This window comes from Fukomys damarensis, unplaced genomic scaffold, assembly GCF_012274545.1.
Source record: "Fukomys damarensis isolate Sample0158 unplaced genomic scaffold, DMR_v1.0_HiC HiC_scaffold_24, whole genome shotgun sequence".
In the NCBI taxonomy this organism is placed as follows: Eukaryota; Metazoa; Chordata; class Mammalia; order Rodentia; family Bathyergidae; genus Fukomys; species Fukomys damarensis.
The window spans coordinates 68,541,112-68,560,275 of NW_022900936.1; the positions used below are offsets into that span (position 1 = coordinate 68,541,112).

Here is a 19,164-nt window from a genome sequence, read left to right on the forward strand (position 1 = left end):
GAGGGAGGGAGGGAGGGAGGAAGGAAGGGGAAAAAGATTTATAACCACAAAGCTAGACCCTATGTGGGTCACAGCACAAATTCACTCTACCTGTGTGATCTGAACTTCAAATTGAGGATGTACTGAAAAGTGACCTAAACCTTGTGAATATACTGAAAGACACTCAATTATATTCTTTCAATAGGTAGATTTTATAAAAAGCAAGCTGTTTCTCAAATACAGATACCCATAGGTGCACTGCACGCACGCAGTCACACACACACACACACACACACACACACACACACACACACACACACACATCATGAATAATGTGAAGGTGGAGAAGTGGTCCTAATAATAGTACCTCCAGGGATATGGGAGAAATTAACTGAAATTAACTACAAATGTTGTCTAGATGAACATACTTTCCAGTCAATCTCTGTCATTTACTGATAAAATTCTAATAAGTAAAAAAAAAAAAAAAAATCACAAAATGATGAAAACAAGGCCTCCATGAACAAAAGCAAATTAGTAAGCAAAGACTTCAAATACTAGCATTATCAAACAATACAGGTATATACAATTACATTAGGAGACATAAGAAAAAAAGGAGACTATAAATAATGCCCCAAATACTTGAAATAAACTTTAATGGAAATTCTAGAAATGACAAATACAATAATTAAAATGAAGAAACTCAACAACATATTTGAAATGGCTGAAGAGAGAATTAGAAGGGAGGTAAGAGAATGCCAGTACTGAAAAGCAAAGACGTACGAACAAGAAGAGAAAAGGAAGATAAGTCCAACACACATCTAAGTGAATTTCTCGGAGGAGAACAGAAGGCAAGAAGTGGCAGTATACAATGTAACTGTTGATCCTGATATGTCAACTACAACGGATTAAGAAACACCTAGGATATTAGAAAAAGCACAAAGCACACTCCCATGTGGGAATGGGTGACTCGAGCATGGCCTTGGTTCCTTACCACATCTACTCTGATACTTTCCCCCTACCCTGCTTCATGGCTGCCATGAACTAAGCTGTTTTGCGCGCGCTCTCTCTTTTTAATGCTTTTTCACCATGATTTCCACCTTGCAGGCAGCAGATGATGGACTGAAATGGTGAGCAAATTAAACCTCTCTTCCTTTAAGTAAGTTGTAAGTGTTGGATATTTTATCTCACTTGTGACAAAGCTAACAGGTACATGCAAAAAAGATAACGGCTGAGAATTTTCCAGAAGTAATACAAAGCATAAGAATCCTCAAGGGAAGTTCAACAAAGTCTTAAGAGGCTATATAGAAAATAAATAAATACTCACATTGCAGTGAAACTGCAGGAAACCACAGAGTAAGACTAAGTCTTAAAAGCTAACAAAAATTATGGCAAATCATCTACAATAAGGTGGCAGTTGGGCCAACAGCAAAGATGAAAGCTAAAAGTGCATAAATATCTTCAATATGGTAAGAAAGAGAAAAAACTAGAATTGTATTCTCAGAAAAACTATCTTTTAAAAATATCAAAACATTTTCAGTCAAAACTTAGCTTATCAGCTACTTCCACTAAGGGAAATTATAAAGAATTGATTTCAAGAAGAAAAACAATCCTAGATGACATGTCAGATGTAAGAAGACATAACTGAGAAAAGAAAGTGGCAAATATTTTCATAAATCTAAATATGTGCATAGATAAATTTAAGAAAAATAATTTCTCATCAGTGGGATTAATAAAACAAGACGATAACTGTCTGCAGAGAGATGATCAGAATAGTGTGGGTGTAGGACAACCAGAGTAACTTGGAGTTGTGTGAAAAATGCACTTAAGGAACTCAAGTTGACCTAAAAGATAACAATGAATCACTTCTGAACTGACAGTTTGGAATAACATAAAATTTCCAGAGCAAAATTAACCAATATTGCTCAAAACCAAAAAATGAACACATAGCAATATATACATGTTGTTTAGAGATATGGTCAAAATTAGTAAATGAATCAATTAAAAGAGTTGAAAAAAATGGGTTGAATCTGGGGAGCAGAAAATGACAGTGGGGTGGTCAGGGCTTTTGTGACACCCTTGTAAAATCAACTTGATCTTTATGTTACTTTAACACAAATAAAAACTAAACGTTTTAAATGTTGAATAACATACCATAGTAAATACCCGTAGAGCCTTAGAAAAGTGTTAGCATCCTTAATATAAGACAACTTTTAAAATCCCTGACATCTACAACTCTTAGCAACATGAATGTACAATTCACCAAGGAAAATATGTAAGTGGAGAATAAATACATTAAAGTATTGTTAAAAGAAAATAAATAAAGTTTGAACTAGGCAAAACTTTACATTTGTATGTATTTATCAATTTGGCAAATATTTAAAAATAATATACCATTGCAGGTACAGAAAATGAACACTTTCAAAAATGTTGGTAAGAATGTACAGTAACTGGCACAGGCTTTTTAAGGAGAAATTTAGTAACCTATCACAAAAATCTTAAAAATAGGCATATATTTTGATTTAATAATTTCATTTCTGGAAATTAATTCTTAGGTAGTTGTTAAGGAAGTGCATAAAGTGTTAGATATAAGGAAGTTTATCAAAGCCATGTTTATAATAAAAATTGGAAAAAACCTAAATTTCTATATTAGGAAGCAGATTAATTATAAAACAAAATTTTGAAGGGCTAAATGAAAATATTATTGAAACTGTTTTATGTCCACCTTATATTAAGTGCAAATGTTAAGTCTCAAAATGGTATTATTATTACTATCTTATGTCTCCTAGGAAAAAGAAAAATGGTTGGGAAGTAGGAGCTTTCAATGGTCCCAGACTGCTTCATCTTAAGTAGGTGAGTCTAAAGACCTTAAATACACAGAGGCTCTTGGAAATTGCCAATAATGATGTGGGTAGGTTGAACTCCATGACATTTCTGAAACATAAGCATGTGAGTGGCTTTGGACGACACAGTGAAGGACTGATGGGGTTAGCTGTGCACTGAACACTTGGCCCCCAGATGCCTAACCTCTGTCATTACATATTGTAGCTATAACTAAAAGGTGGTCTGGTAAGAGAGAGGCGGCCAATAACCAGCTCTGTTGACTCTGTTGATCTGAGACCTGGTGATCTGTGGTTATATTCTACCCTCTTCTTAGTGTGTACCACAGGTGCCTGGATTGGTGACAACCACAGTATTAAGTTTAGTATACCTCTTTACCTGGAGAGAGGATGCCTCAAGCTGCAGAACTTGGACCCACTGTGAGGTGCCAGGAAGAGGCTGTGCCCCAGTAGATACTACTGGGGAGTTCTCTGGGACGCGCTGTGTCCCAAAGGCTTAGGAGAGGCTAGGGCTACTCATCACCCTGCCCCCCCCAGGCCAATTCCCCCAGGTGGTCAGAGATGATAATTCAAACCCCAATGACAGACCATGACAATGGAGCCACAGCAGGCAGCCAGATACTAGAGCTGGCAGGTCCCATTTCTCAGGTTTCTTTTGAGCTGAAAACCATCCTTCCCTCTGATCCTATGTCAGGCCATAACTTTCCCTTGTACCTTGAATGGAAATCAAGAAGAGTTTCATTGCTTTGCCTAGTCTCTTCCTCCTGGAGTTGACAACTTCCCCTTCTGTAGCATCTTAATGTTCCAAAACATCTGTTTGTAAACCAGCACCGCCAGGGATGCGAACACAGCCAGGAATAGGATTTCCTAATTAGCAGCTGCTACAGAGCCAGCTCCTAGCCACTCCCCTAGTGATTTGGGGCTTTTCAGCTCGAACTGTTTCTCAGCAGTGGAGGGGGGAGTATAGAGCAAGTGTGCCCTGTCGTTCAAACAGGCAAGTTCCTCCCTGAGGGCCACCCCATCCATCCCTCACCACAAGTGCTGCAGAGAGCCAGACGTCAAGGGCTGCCAGCTACATGCTTTTGTTTCTGGGGCACAGAATTGAAGAACCAGCCCTTTATATTAGTGCCCCTCCAACTGAGTTCAGACTTTACCAATATCTATTCAACGCTTACCATGTGTTACATGTTTTCATATGTATTATTTAGTATTTATGACAGCTCCGTCCAGTGAGTATTATAATGCTTTTACAGTACATGGGGAAACTCGGGGAGAAAATTAAGTGATTGTTCCAGGTCACGGCCTCACCAGCAGCAGAGACGTAATTTGAACCTAGGTCTTGTTCCATCACACTCCACCTTATTCCTTGCAGCATTGGGGTGCTGGCCAGTAGAGTGGAGCCAAACAGTCCCCCTGGCCTTCAAACTTCCTCCTTAAACACAACTCCTTGTTTGCCCCTCAGCAGAATGAAATGGTGCCTATCACATGGGCTTTGGAATCAAACTTGGTCTGGCAACAGCTGCATGTTATTAGCAGGAAGACTGAGCAAGTGGACTTTTAAATGAGCATCTAATGCAGGGATGATTTTTATGCATACTGACAGGAAAGGAGAGGAAAAATGGAGAGCAAGTTTGAGGGAAACAAGAAAAATCTGTTTACAAAATGTGAAGTGTAGGGTGAAAATGTGCAATAGGCAAATTAATGATTCAGGATTATTGATTAGGAGGAAGGATGGGAGATGGCATACATAAGGAAAAACTGAGGATCAAAGACTGATTTAAGGGAAAATCTGAATCTGGTGGAGAGGCAGAAAGACAGAGTGAAAATAAAGTAGGGAGGGGTCAGCAAAGAGGAAGGCAATGAATACTCAAGAGCAGCAGAGGAGGGCATGGGCCCCAGGCCTGCCCAGAGGCCAGGGATGAGCTGGGAAGTCCATAGGCCTTTCCAGGGTGTGGCTTGGTAGATGAATGGTGAAGGTCACACAATGCTCCTGAGAAAAGACTGGAACAATACAGCAGCGGTTCCCAGCTCTGCAAGTCCCTCCTGGGACCCTGAACTTGAAGAACCTTCTCACAACCTCGGGGTTGGTGCTTTCTCCCTGCACTGCTATATATCCAGCAGTAGCTTCTTGAACCTATGAAAGCGGGTTTCTCTACAATTTTAGAGATTTTCCTAAAATTTAATTGTTCATGCACGGAATGGAGTAAACACTCTTTAAAAAGTGGGGAGAGAAGTTTGGCCTCCTCTTTTTGCTTCCCTTTCAGTATGATGGATGGCTGTAGACTGAAGAGAACACTGTTCACAGGTGCTTGCAGGAGTATGAAACTATGCTTTTTTCAGAGATCCAATTAAGAATCCTACACTTTTAAATTTTACCTTTTTAGATCCTGACATTCTGAGTGGAGAGCAAGAAGGTAATAGCTGCCCTCATACAGCAGAGAAGACTGGGGCTTAGCAATGAAGTTACCCACGTGGGTTAATCCAGAAACAGGTGGCAGAGCAGCAACTAGAACCCAGCTCTTCAATTTCTGGTGTCTTCTCCAATTAACCTCGCTCAGCCGAAAACCAGTGAGGGCTGAGCAGAGGCTCAGCTGCTTCGTGTCACATGGCTTGCTTCATTAGCCAGCTTCCATCTGCTTTGCTCCATTCTTTCTTGCCAAAGTTGGCTGGGGTGCTTCTGATGCCCCAAAGGTGACCACCACCTTTAGGGACCACAGGAACCAACCAGTCTGACCCTAAGATGACAGGACCAAAGCTCAAGAGGAGAATAGTTCCGAATCCACCATACAGCCTGTGAATGACACTGGGAATTTAAAAAAAATTTTTTTCCTTGACACCTGCTGTCAAAAAAGAAGAAAGAAAAACAGCAAAGGCTGGTGGTGGGGTGGAGAAAGTGGAACCTTCATACATTGCTGGTACGATGGTTAAATGGTACAGCCATCCAGGGACTGTAAGGCAGCACTTTAGCTTAAACAAAAGATCCACAGTTTCACTGCTGAGTTTCAAAAAAACTGACAGCAAAGACCCAAACCAATATTCACATACTCACACACACAACACAGTAGCATTATTCACCACAGCCAAAAGACAAAAGCAAACTGAGTGCCAACCAGTAGATGGAGGGATAAAAAAGGAATTTACATACAATTGGATATAACATAGCCTAAAAAATGAGTGAAATTCTAACACAGATTGTAGCATGGGAGGAAACACTTGAAGATGTAAGTGAAATAAACCAGACATAAAACCAATATTGTAAGATTCCACTTATCTGAGGTATCTAGAATAGAAACACCATAAAAATAGAAAACAGAACAGAGACTACCAGAAGTTAAAGGCAGGGAGGAATGGGGACTTGCTGGTTAAGAGTTTCTACTGAGGACAAAGAATTTCTAGAAACAAATGGTAGTGTTGACTGTAGCACTGCGATTGGACTCAAGGCCGTGGATTGTACACTTAGAAATGGTTAAATTGGTAAATTCCATGTTAGGTATTATTTGTCATGCTATACAAGCAGTGTTATTACAGTAAAAGACAAATTGTCATTAATCCCCTTCAAAATATGCCTCCTGTACACTTATCCCAGTGTTCTTGCCACTTTCTAAGACAGTTGTGGAAGTCCAGTTTTGTGAATGTCTTTCTGAGGCATGGTCAAAAGTACAAAGTAAGCTGCTGCCATCTACCACCCATCGCAAGGACAGGCATGTGAAACACTGCAGTACCACACAACTTCTGACACTCCCTCACGTCAAAGTGACCATGAAAGGTAAACTATCTGGATGGATACAGGACACCGAGGCAGACAAAACAGCACAACTAAAGACAGTCACAAAAGACCTCCAGAACTGCTTCAGGAAGTGTCTGGAATGATGGCATCAGCATCTGAAGCAAGGGGGATTTCTGAGGGGGGTCAACAGCAATGTGTCTCTTACTGTAATCTTTTAAAGTTTAAATACTCACTGTATTTTTTTTTTTTTTTTACAGAAAGGCAGACTATGCCCTGGGGGGTTGCAAGGTGCAAGGTTGAGAGTGGAATGCCATCCTTCCTCCAGGGCCCTCTAGATAGTAGAAGCCCTTCTCTGGCAGAGGCCTTGAAGCCTTCCCCTAGGAGCCCTGACGGGGAATTCAGGCCGGATGGCCAGTAGTGGGATATTCTGGGGCAGGCAGGAACCTCAGGGGTGTGGGGGGAAAGTGGCTGTAACCTCCCCAGAAAGGCAGCCGCCTACTCAGCTCAGCCACTCTGGGCTGTTTAGAAATGCTGCCCTGGATGTAATGATTTGGGGTGGAGGACGTTTAGGAGCCAAATGAGTTTGTGTGAACAAAAGATTCAGCTCGATCTAAACTGTCCAGGGCTCTCAGGGAGTTTTGTTTCCTTCCTTGTTCTTACACTGAAAGGAGCAGCCCTAAGAAAAACTACACACACTGTGAAGTGTTTGGATTTGAGGTATGATGATCCAATTTTTAAATATCTTCCCTTGCAACAGGTCTAGTGATAAAGAAGGTAGATATTCAGAGGCATGCCATCATCTCCCTGTGAGGGAGCTGGCTTTTGTTCAATGGAAAGCAACCTGTCCTCTCTCTTGGGACAAACAGAATCTGTTGGACTGAGGTAAGGGACACTGAGGCCGGGAGCCTGACTCTGGGCTCAGCCTTACAGAAACAGAACTAGCCCTGAGGTGGCCTCGATGCACTAAGGAGCAATTCAGCCTCCCCAGGCCACAGGGAAAGACAAACGACCTTGATGTGACCTCAACTCTGCTTTAAAAATAATCCCACACTTTTGTGTATTTGGTTTTTTTCTCCCCTTAACAAAAAACCACTGGGATGAAGATCAGAAGAGTCCCGTTCAGTCAGTTCAGTCTGTAAGCAGCAGCCTATTTCTAGGGAGCACCTAACTTGCTGCCTCCATTTTCCTCATCCCTCTCCATCTGTGAAAAACAGACACCCAACAGAATGGCTGAAAGGGAGCACCCTCAGTGAAGGGCACCTGAGGCCAGAAGCCTCCAGCCCTAGGACAGTGAAGGGTGGTAGAGGCACAGGCAGGAGTAGGCCTCCAGGCTCCTGTGTTGCCACTGTAATGCTCACTCACAACCAGAGAGGAAGCTGGTGCAGGGCTCCGCCAAAGGAGACCTGCCAGGTTAGCAAAACAATGAAAAGGCAAGGAAAAACATCCTGGTTCCGAGGAGGAAGCGGGAAAGGAGCGTGCTGAGGAGGGGCAGGGTGAAGCGGGCCTGCACAGAGCTTGCGGTGGAGCTGACTGAGTGAGGGTCTAGGGCTTTTAAACATGGACACACTACTGGGGGCTGGCTTTGTGTAAGTTCTGCAGTTCATTTATACTACAGACTTCTGTGAAGTGGCCAAGGACTCAAAGGAAATCAGAGAAATATAATTTGTCTCAACCATTCAAGACTTTTGAAAAATGGACACAGCAGAATATTTCAGCACAAAGGGCTCAGCGGTCTGGTCTGGAGAAGGCAGGGGAACCTGGGGCCTGGCTCTCTCTGAGGAGGGCAGGAGAGTAGAGTCTACTGAAGAGAGAAGTAAAAAGTTTGCCAGTATGATTTTTAAATGATCTCTATTCAAATATAAACAATATTTTAAAAGTCGTATGCCATAATGGGCAGTTAAGAAAAAAATAGAGGAAGGAAAAGGGCTGAAAAGATAAATAAAAAGAAATTCACAGAAGGAGGAAGAAACAAGGCTAGCAAATATATTTTTAAAAAAATACACCTGGGAGGCATAGTTCAGTGCTTGCCTAGCATATGTGAGGCTATGGGTTTGAACCCTAGTAACACACACACACACACACACACACACACTCTCTTACACACAAAGCTATTATCAGAGTGGGGTAATAATAAAATATGATAATCTATGTGGCATGTACCAGGCACAGCAGCACGTCACATGAATTGTCTCAGCTCATCCTCATGGTAGGATGAAGGGGTATGGCTTTCAAGACAATCTCATTACTAATCCCTGCTTTTCAGATAAGAAAACGGAGGTATAATAGGATAGTAGTATAGTAACTTGCCCAAAGTTACACAGCAAATAGTAAAATAGAACCCAAACACAGGTCTGTCTGATTCCAAAGAAAATCCAATTAAAAAAAATAGAAAAATTGGCTGGGGATTTAGCTCAGTGGTTCCGGTGCCTGCCTTGCAAGCTCAAGGACCAGAGTTCAATCCCCGGTACAAACAAAAAAGAAAAAAAAAATTCATGAAGAATAAAAGACAAGAAAGAAAGAGCAAAGCTAAGACAGAGAACACAGAGAAACAGGAAGGTGTACTCAAAGCCAAAGCCAGAAAGGCCAGATCTGGGCTTCCTCCAGGTGGGCTCCAAGGGTGCCCCACCAAGGGCATCTGGATCCACACTACACTTCCTTGGTACAGACAGGGATGGTACATCCTAGTAGCCCACTGTACAGTGTAGTTCAGAGATCTGGCAGGATTTAGAAGAAACGAAGAGATCATGGGAAGTTAGCATCAGTGATGATTAGAGCATGCATAAAAGCAGACAAGAGAAGGCAGCAAGAGACAGAGATAATCCAGGTTTGAGTGCTGAATGGGAGATTAAAGGAACTACAAGCAAGCAAAGGAGGGCAGGTTTTGGGGCAGGAAGGGTAACATGTTTGTGTCTATAACTATTATCTCTTGGTTTAAAGTGAAGGACCATAAACGCTCGTGAAAAAATGTTGGCAAATAGCTGAAGGAATGGAACTGGGTTGCTGATGGGAAGAAAAGCTATTCTGGCAATTGTTCATTCAGAGAAAACAGGTGAAGCTGCACTGTCTTCCCTCCACAGTCTTTCCTACCTAGAATGTCCCCCTTCCTGCCCCTTGGCCTTCTGGCAAAATCTGATTGGTTTCTCACAACCACCTCAGAGAGCAGCACCTACAAAAAGCCTTCCCCAAAGACAACACTCTCCCTCTGTACCCCTATGCTATCTTGTTAGATGATTCTGATCCATGTTCTGCAGCAGGGGTGTCCACCTTGCTCTAGGGAGCACCTACAGAGGCCCCTATGCAGGCTCTGATCACATTCCTGTGTCTCCTCCAAGAAGCTGTGGCTCATAGAAAGTGCTTCACAAATGATCACAGATCTGAGTTGGAGGTAGAAGGTCAAGGGTGGAACTGTAAAGAATATCTCACTCGGAGGGAGAGAAGAGATGGGAAGAAATTAGTCATGGCAACCAGAGACAGGTGAAAAGATAGAGATGGACTGGAAAAGGCCACCAAGATTTGCTAGAAATGTTCTCCATTTCTCTGCCTCCTCTCCAGCTTTCTATTTATCCTTCCACGACTATTTTCTTCATGAAGCTTCCCCCTCATGTAGAGTAATAATGCCTGGTGTGTTCCCAGAAAGCATTAATGACTTATGTGAACACAGCACACACATTTACAAAGCATGTCCATGTGGATTAATTCATTCCACCTTTATAATAACACTGTAACATCAACAGCACTGGTTCATGTTATCTGTTTTACAGATATGGAAGTGGGTACAGAGATGAAAGTATTTGTCCCAGGTCGGGGATCACCGTGTTATGACTAAAATCTCTTGCTGGATGTATATTTACACAAAGCTTTCACAATCATAATTGTATTTGTTCTTCCTCAGCTGTTAGGAGTGAGACAGACATTATTCTCCCCACTGAGGCATGAGGAAATTAAGACCTACAGATACAGTGTAGCTGCCCCATGCCACCTAGCTAACAATGGAAGGGGTTAAGTCCAAAAGCCCTCTGCAGTACCGCTCCTGAGCCACCACTGGCCATCTGTCTTCTCTAACTCTGCCAGGGGCTACTGTCAGCAGTACCCCATTACCACAAAGCATGACTACTCTATAGATGATTCCTAACACACCACAAGAATTCACCTACCCAACTAAGTATGATCCTCTTCAAAGACATCCCTTTAGGACAATGCTTATTCCAATAATGTTGTTACTGTTCAAGCCATTTTATAAAATTTCCTAATTTCTTTAAAAACCTATAGAATATTCTCTTGGGTTTTATGAATAAAGACAAAATTTTCATTCCCTGATATTGGATTTGGATTATTTGGGAAGCAGACAAAAATTCAAAGCTCAATCTAATGAATGATGCAGGGGATGGAGACAAGTGATCTATTTGGATCCAGGAGAGGTCTGACTGCAAAGCTGCACCAGTGTCTGGCTTGGGGGATCTGAAGGTAGCTCTGAACTCCTTCAAACACCTCTGAAGTGCATGTCAGTACCCTCAAAGGTTCTGATCTGAGGGAGAACACTCAGTGACCACGGCCAGGTCTGACTGATTTGCAATGGTTATTATTTTGTAGCCACAACTCGTACACTTTTTGTATTCAATCCTATTGCTTCATATGTGTTCATCTGGTCTCAGATGGTCATAGGTGGGGGCTATTGCAATTGCTAACTGTGACTTCAATTCTTCAAATCTGCCTCTTTCATCTTTTTATGTAGAGCTCAGGAGGCAAGTACTAGGGATACCGAGGGATGAGGACAGCAGGGCTTCAGGGAAGAGGAGGACCAGGTAAGAGTCCCTGGAAGATGGTCGTGAACTCTTAAGTTCAAAACTTGTCCCCTATCCAATAAAATGCCTGGAGGACACAGGGGGTTGTCATCAACACCATGATCTTGTAAACTGGCTAAAGGTGCAGCAGCAGCAGCCCTTGGGTTGAGTTTTGCTGCCCAGGCACCAAGCAGTCTGTTTTACCGGGATTAGATGGCACATTCCCTTGAGCAGGTTCTTTCCATGAACATCCCATTTGACAGATGAGAAAGTGAAGGCACAGAGAGGCTAAATACACCACCAAAGTTCCACAGTTGGCAAATGGCTATGTTGGGATTTGAACTGAGTCTGTTTGACCCCCGAGCCAGGGTCTGTGACTGTAAAGCCAAATGGGGGTCTCATCCACAATGTGGTAAAAAAATGACTCCCCCAAATTTTTACCACATGACAGCAAGAAATATCATGGTGGCCCCAGAGGCTATAAAAGTGAAACTCATCCCCAAACTGAGACTCTTTCCATCTTCTCCTAACAGTAATACAGGGAAGGAAAATGGAATGTTTTTCACTACAGGCCTAACATGACACTCACTAGTCTTGGTCCTGCCCAAGGAACAACTCTCCAGATAACAACCAGGTACCTCTCTCCTGTACTCTTGCTACTCCTTCCACCACCCTGACTGCTTCAGTTCCAAGAACAGAATTGACAGGGCCACATGGAAAGCCTGACCTTGATCTCTTATTCAACCATCTTTCTCTTTGGTCTTCACCTCCCGACTTAGAGACAGCAAGGAGGTATATGTTAACTTACCAAATCCAGCTTCTAGCTCCAGCAGCTTTGCCTCCAGCAGCCTAGCTCCTCCCTCACACAGAAATGGGCTGTTCAGTTACTGGGGCTCTCCACAGAGGGCAGAGACTCTCAGGTCCTCCCAAAAATCAATCCCAGGAGTTGGAAACAGTCTTGCCCGCCTGCCATACCATCCAACCTGAACATTTTCCTCGACAACTTTACAAGACAGGAAAGCTAGTACTGTTCCATGAAGTTCAAGAGCTAACACAGAAAGCAAAAGGAGTGTGCCCAATTTTCATGGCCTCTGTAGTTTTGGCAGATGGTCTTCCAACTCCTTAAGAGATCCCATAATGACATCCCTAAGCCATGTGGTAGTACAAACCCTGCTGCTGTACCTTCTAGAGGACCTGGAAAACCAATCTAACCTCCTTTCTGCAGTTCTGACGGCCATCCATGAAAAAGCCACCCCAGCCACTGAGGCCTGCCTGCCTACCTTCTAATTCAAAAACAAGACTAGCATGGTCTTGCGTTAAGTCATTTGCCTGGCTGTTCCTTCTACCTGGCAAGCTCTTTCCGTTATAGGCAGGGGGACATCTTATGCCAAATCTCCAGGACAGGAGTCGTCCTGACATGTACAAAAGCAGTGGTGTGCACAGCAAGTGTGGAGGAGATCAAGAAGAGGCTACAGAGGTGGCAGGGTCAGGCCTGTGAACCTCACATTCCAAAAAAGGAGGGCTAGATTTTATTCCAAGTATAATCCAAAGCTCTTGGAGGATTTGAAGCCTGAGAAGGAGGTGACCTGAATTACATTTTAAGACGATAACTCCAGTTTCTCTGTGCACTGTCAGAGAGAGAGCAAGAGCAGATGATGAAATAGAACAGAAAAAAGCAGTGGAAATGAAAGAGATCAACTCATGACAGTATTTCAGAAACAGAATCAATCAGAACTGTGCCCTGCATCTCTACCCCCAAAAAAGGACATGGTGGGAGAGGAAAAGGAGAGGAATGGATGGTGACCCCTAGGATCTGGATTAAGTATCCAGGTGAATGGTGTTGCCAATTCCTGACATGGAAAAAACAAGGAACTGAAAAGTCAGGGGCTGAGATCGAAGATTCTGGCTCTGATTTCCCTTTGTCATTTCGCTGTCAAACTTTGATGTTGGCAGGGAAGGAGGCCAACACCTGCTGTCTCCCATGCTTACCATACAGCAGGCAGGCTTCTTCCTGGCCTCTTCTTGAGGGGCCCCACCAAACAGCTCAGAGTCAGACCAATGTCCTTTCCTCAGGCCTCATCCTGCCCCACCTCCCTACTCCCTTGACTTAGTACCTGCAGGAAGGACCAGACCAGGCGGAAAATGTTAACTTACTTTCACAGGTAAGTTAGTAGGCCCCAGATTCCACTAAAATACAAATCTGGTGCTGGTCCACAGCCAGCCTGCAGACTGCTCTCACTGAGCCTCCATGTCTGGCTGGTGCCTAAGCTCGAACCTCTTCCTCCTCACCCTCTCCACTGGATATTCTCTCTACCCCATCAGATCTGTTTTCTTCTACCTTAGTGGCTTCAATGACTGCCACCCTCCCCAGGCTGAACTTAGCCCTGGCTTCTCTCTAGTTCAGTTCCATATTCTCAACTTCTGCAGAATTCTCCCCCTGAGACCAGCTGTAGTCTTTATATCAAAAAGAGAAAACAGAAGTAGCCTCTCTAAAAGTACGGCAGCTCCTCTCCACACCCAAATCAGACATTCTGGTCCATCAGTCTCAAGTCCTCCTGCTTTACTCTTACCTTTACCCTTGCATCTCTCGCCTTCTCAGTCTCTCCCACCCCATTTCAGTCCGTTCCATTTTCAGCCTTTGCCTTCACAGCAGGGGTCCAATGCCACCAGGATTCTATTATAGCTGAAGTGAAACTACCGGAAGGATAGATCTGTCTATGGTTTATCTGTTTGGCCCTGCACCAAGAACGGATGAACAACAAAGTGGCAAATTACCTGCTCCCTCTTCCAAAGCTGGCACATGCTCTTCAATGTGGATGCCATGAAACAAACACCCTAATCAGGCCTCAAAGGCCCTCATAATGAGCCCTAGTCCCCTTTCCAGAGGGCTCTAGTCATTCTAGGGCCCAGCTCATATCTTCAAGTCCTCTCCTCCAGGGGTCCCGGCTGTTGATCATCTCCACTGAAAAAGTCTTAACCTCTTCAACATTTGGGATTCTGCTAATGCCAATAACCTCCCACCTCGCCATATGCCCATGTCCTTGTCACCTCCCAAGCTAAATCAGCTCCCTCCTTCCCCACACGGTCCTTTTCCAGTTCCCTGCCGTCTCCAGCTCTGTGTGCTGCAGCCATCTCTAGCTACATCATTCCTTTGGTCAGTGCGATCTTGTTCTTCAGTTATGAATCATAAATGCATCGTATCTGTGACCCAACAAGATGTCACCTAGGGACATCACGGATGCACCTTCAAGCCCCATGAACCCTGGCACCTCCTCACATGTAGTTGGGTCTCAGCGAATATTTCCTGAGTTATAAATTGGTCACAGGGGACACAGATGGAAACATCTGACCAACTCCAAAAAAAGGTGGAAGAGACAGGCTAGAAACATCTTTACTCCTGCCTACGCAAGATGAATGGCGAGTGGGTAGAAAAGAGCAGATGCTGAAAGTGATTTTACAGCATCTGAATGGCTCTCGAGGTCTCCTCTAATGAACGGTACTCGTGACAACTAGTACCTGCCTCCTATCAGCCACTGCCCAGGTTCCCAGGAAGAGAGCCCACTAAGAGAGTCCACAATTCATTTCAGTTTGGATCATAACTAATGGAGCTTTCTCTGGCATCCATAACCTACAGACTAGCCCATAAGTGGAGCATAAAATCACAATCTGTAAAAAAAATGCCATCTCATTACATGCAAAAGGACTTGATGTCTTAACTCAGGCAATTAAAAATTTTTAGAAAAATTCCTCTACAGGTTGTCTCAATGACCACTGTCACCTTCTCCCAATCCTGGTCCCCAATTTCCATAAAAAAGGCAAGAGCAAGGAACTGAGGAAGGGAGGAAGAAGACTGATCATCTGGAGAGGACTGCAAAGCTCTGGAACCACTGCCCCGCCCCCCATTCTACAGACAGAAGACTTTGTGGTATTGTGGAAGGAGCAAATGGGTTTGGTGAGAATGTGTTTCAAATGCCTCTTCCATTTCCTGTGTGACCTAACATTGCCAAGCTTCATTTCCCACAAATGGAAAGGGGAAACAATAACGCTTGCAAGATTGTTTTGTGGGTGAAATGGGATAAGAAAAAATGTGAAAGCACACAAGAGAGCCCCCTGTGTGCAGGAGTATTCAAAGGCTAGGGAGTGGAAAGAAGGACCAAAATCCATCTTCCCTCTTCCTTCCCTGGGATTCTTTGAAGAAAGAAGCATTCATTGTAGCCAAGACCTCCTGTTCCTAATAAAAAGGACACGGGGACAGAGGGAAGCCACCGAAGAAGGCAGTAAGTACCAAAAAAAGCCACAACTGCCATTTGTTCTTTGCTTTCTCAGTGTCCAGGACACTTTCTCGGCCAGCTGGGCAGGCTGCTGGAAAGCAAAGGGATCACTGGGAGTGCAGAGGCATCTGCCCCCGCTGGGGAGGAGCACCATCGTCTCCCTCTGTTCATACCAGTCAGCCCTGGGCAGAAATACTGGCACAACAACTGCACACAGGTAGAGGAAAGCAATAAACAGGTTACTGCAAAGTTAAAAGGATGTGGCTTTTTTTTTTCCTTTCCATACCACTGGGGATCAAACCCAGTAAGCTTTCTGCTACTGAGCCACATCCCTAGGCCTTTTTATTTCTGAGACAGGATCTTGCTAAGTTACTTAGACTGACCTTGAACTTGGAATCCTCCTGTCTCAGACTTCACCACAGCTGAGATTACAGGCCTGCACCAAGACTGGGATGTGCTTTTGAACATGCACGCCCATGGAGCCCTTTCTCCCCCACCAGCCTTCCACTTGGGACACCTTCCATCAAAGCAAGCAGCCAGCCAGGAGAGGGCCACATTCCTGGGGGAAAGCTACTCTCCCTTCTCCCAGGGGCTGCCTCTTGTCAGGCCTGGGCCTTCACTGCACCTTGTAGAGCTCTGGCAGCAGCCCATCGAAATGACGAAGTTGGCCCACCAAGTTAGAGCAGTTCAGGCGACAGCTATTTAACAGCTCAGAAGGGGCTGGGCTCAAAGCAAGTGCTTCCTTTACTCTAGGGAGTTGCATTTTTGTAAGATTATTATTCCTTGGGCTGGCTGCTTAGCTACTCAGCGTCATTTCCCTTTTGGGTGGGAAAGTTCTTTCCTTTCTGCATGGATTTTCATTATGACTTCACACCCGTCTCCATTTCTGGTCTGCAGATCTCATAATTAAAGCATGGCCTATGGATTGAAAAAAAAAATCAAAGCAAATAAATTTAGTACTCAGCTTAGAACTGTGGCTCGGAAGCCCTGAGTAGTAGGAAACCACACAGAAAAAGGAAACCTCTGGGTCTCAGCCTACTTCCCACTACTGGCTGAAACACCAGCAATACATAGCAGCTGGACAGCTAGCAGAGTGGCAGGTGGGCACAAAAGCCTAACAATGGCTACAAAGCAGCAGTCTATTCTCCATGGGCTTAGACTCCAACCCAGGCAAATAATCTACCTATGGAATGCAGTCAGTCAACAGTGAGAACCTTGAACTCTGCCAGGAGGGGGAAATGGGCTAGAAATAGCCCACTGGGAGGAAAAGGACATCTCTGGTCCTGGCTGCTGACATGGTGGCCTGCAAGCCCAAGCTATAAGGCCAGGCACTGACCTCTGGTATCCCACAGCAGGCAGGGGCCACAGGCAGTTTTCCCAGCTCTCAGACAAAGTGCATTACTGGTGCAGCAGGAGCACAGCCTCCTGAATGCGAGCACATGGACAGGTGACCACCTAGCAGGATGCTGGAGAGGGCACCAGCCTGGAGGCCATTTCAGCCTTGAGACCATGCTGCCTGTGAAATAAGCACTGGTACCTAGTGATGTGTGGCAGCCAATCAAGCAGACCAAGAGAGCCCGGGGTTATTAGAAAACCTGGGCTCAGCTGGATGCGGTGGCACATGCCTGTAATCCCAGCACTCGGGAGGCTGAGGCAGGATTGCTGTGAGTTCGAGACCAGCCTGGGCTACATAGTGAATTCCAGGTCAGTCTCAACTACACAATGAGACCCTGTCTCAAAAAACCAGAAAACAAAATAAAACAAAAACATGGGCTCACCCGGTGACCTCATGCTGATTTATTTGTTTGTTATTTGTTTTCCCAAGTGACACTGTTTGAGCTACCACCCAACACAAGTACAGATCCTGCTTGGGTCTTCTGCCATCTGAGACACCTGAACCTCCCATGACATTCACTTCCCCAAATGAATTAAGCAGAAGGTTGCAGAGCCAAGACCAGTAGTCTTACCTACTGCGCCCAAGAGGAAAATCTGAGTTATTTAAGGCCCCGATTCTTACCTTATTTTCCCCTAACCCAGGTCCCTCCCTCTTTAACAGTCACCTCCTAGTGATGGATCTGTGGGGATTCCCAGCCAGGGAAGGAAGGAGACTCCTGTTTCAGCCTCTCCCGACCAGGGCCCCCCAAGTCAGCATTCCTCCCACCCATCCAGTAACCAGATTAGGCCCTCAGCTAACACTGCCCGAGTACCAGCTAGAGACACCTGCTTTCCATTCCTGGATGTCCCTGACAAAATGTCACCAAATACCAGTGTTCCTTGGTTACTTTTCTACTACAAAAAACACTTAGGAAATGTTCTTTCATGTTCTTGACTCCTCCCACAGAAACTAACAAAACAGTGTTGCAAGAAATCTAAAATCAAAGTCACTCCAGGATCCATCTCCTGCAGGTTTTTGGAAGCTTCTTTTTCCTCTTCCTTTCTTACTGTTACTTAGTTTCTCAAAATTAGGCCAGTGGCTTAGAAATTCACAAAGACAAGGCAGTGTGCAATGATGGGAGTACTGCTGAATATGGAGCTGAGGTTTTACTGGTGGGGAAAACACTTCTTATTTTATTTTAGGAAACACCCCTAGGCTGGATCAACTAACTCAAATACCAGAGGGGAAATATGAGATAGTAGAAATATAACTCAATTGAAATTTAGGGAGATTAATCGTCTCAACCTTCATCGAAACTCTAAATCAATGTCCAGGTAGCAACAGCCCAGTCTCCCCTCCAGGACATCCCTGAGAGGGCACGTCCTGCGTCTTTCACAGGAAGGCACAGGCTAACACTACCACGATGCTGACTTTGTTCAAAGCACTTTCCATTATTTTTACTTTCATTTTGTCACATCATCACCAGGAAGCTGGGAGGAACACGGGCCATCACTTTCCATTGTACAGATGGAGAAACCAAGACCAAAACAGAGGACACTCCCAGAGCCGTAATGACATTTCAGTTAGAATTCTAAACAGTCCTCGGTATTTTTCTTGAGGCCACGTAAAGGAGCCAGATACAAAGGCAGCAGGGAGGTCAGGTCCTCTCTGCCTGGGACCAAGGGCCGCACAGGCAGCAGCTCGCTGGGAAAGGCAAGGGGAGGAAAGAAAGCCTCAGGGACCGTGGTGGGCCAGTGTCTGCTCTGAGAGGCTCAGCCTCATGCTGCCCTTGCCCAAGTTCCTCTGTTTTTGGGGCTGGACTAGTAGATCATGCGGTTTCAAACTACATCCTTTGTCCTTTTTACATCCTCAGCGCTAAGATCTTTTAAAAATCCGTTATTTATACTGGAAAGTCAGGCTCTGTAACTGGAGAAACCAGTTCTGTATCCATAAGAAGAGAAGAAAAAAAAAAAAAAAGGATCTGGGAACCCCGGCCGGAAGTTATCACCCCCGAGGTGGGAGAGGAGGTCTGGGAGGTCTTTTTCTTTTCTTCTCTCTAAGGGAGCGGGCGCCGGAGAGGCACAGAGGGCGTCCCACGGGAGAAAGAAGTTTTCTTTCCGAGCTGGGGGAGAAGGCGGTCACACCCCCAGTCCGGCCAGCGGGGCCCGCGTCCCTCCCTCGCAGCCCGCCCTGG

The 19,164-nt window shown here is 44.6% G+C and overlaps 1 protein-coding gene and 1 long non-coding RNA gene across 2 annotated transcripts in view; one reads left to right on the top strand and one right to left on the bottom strand.

Moving 5' to 3' along the window:
* Nucleotides 1-15,828, top strand: part of LOC104858167 — a 32,120-nt gene extending 16,292 nt beyond the window's left edge. The window contains exons 3-6 of the long non-coding RNA XR_779079.1: nucleotides 2,766-2,829; nucleotides 9,481-9,592; nucleotides 11,276-11,345; nucleotides 15,651-15,828. This is a non-coding gene — a long non-coding RNA (uncharacterized LOC104858167). The remainder of the gene's footprint in view (nucleotides 1-2,765; nucleotides 2,830-9,480; nucleotides 9,593-11,275; nucleotides 11,346-15,650) is intronic.
* Heg1 (heart development protein with EGF like domains 1) overlaps nucleotides 1-19,164 on the bottom strand; it is an 88,653-nt gene that overhangs the window by 57,227 nt on the left and 12,262 nt on the right. The gene's annotated exons all lie outside the window — the stretch shown is intronic.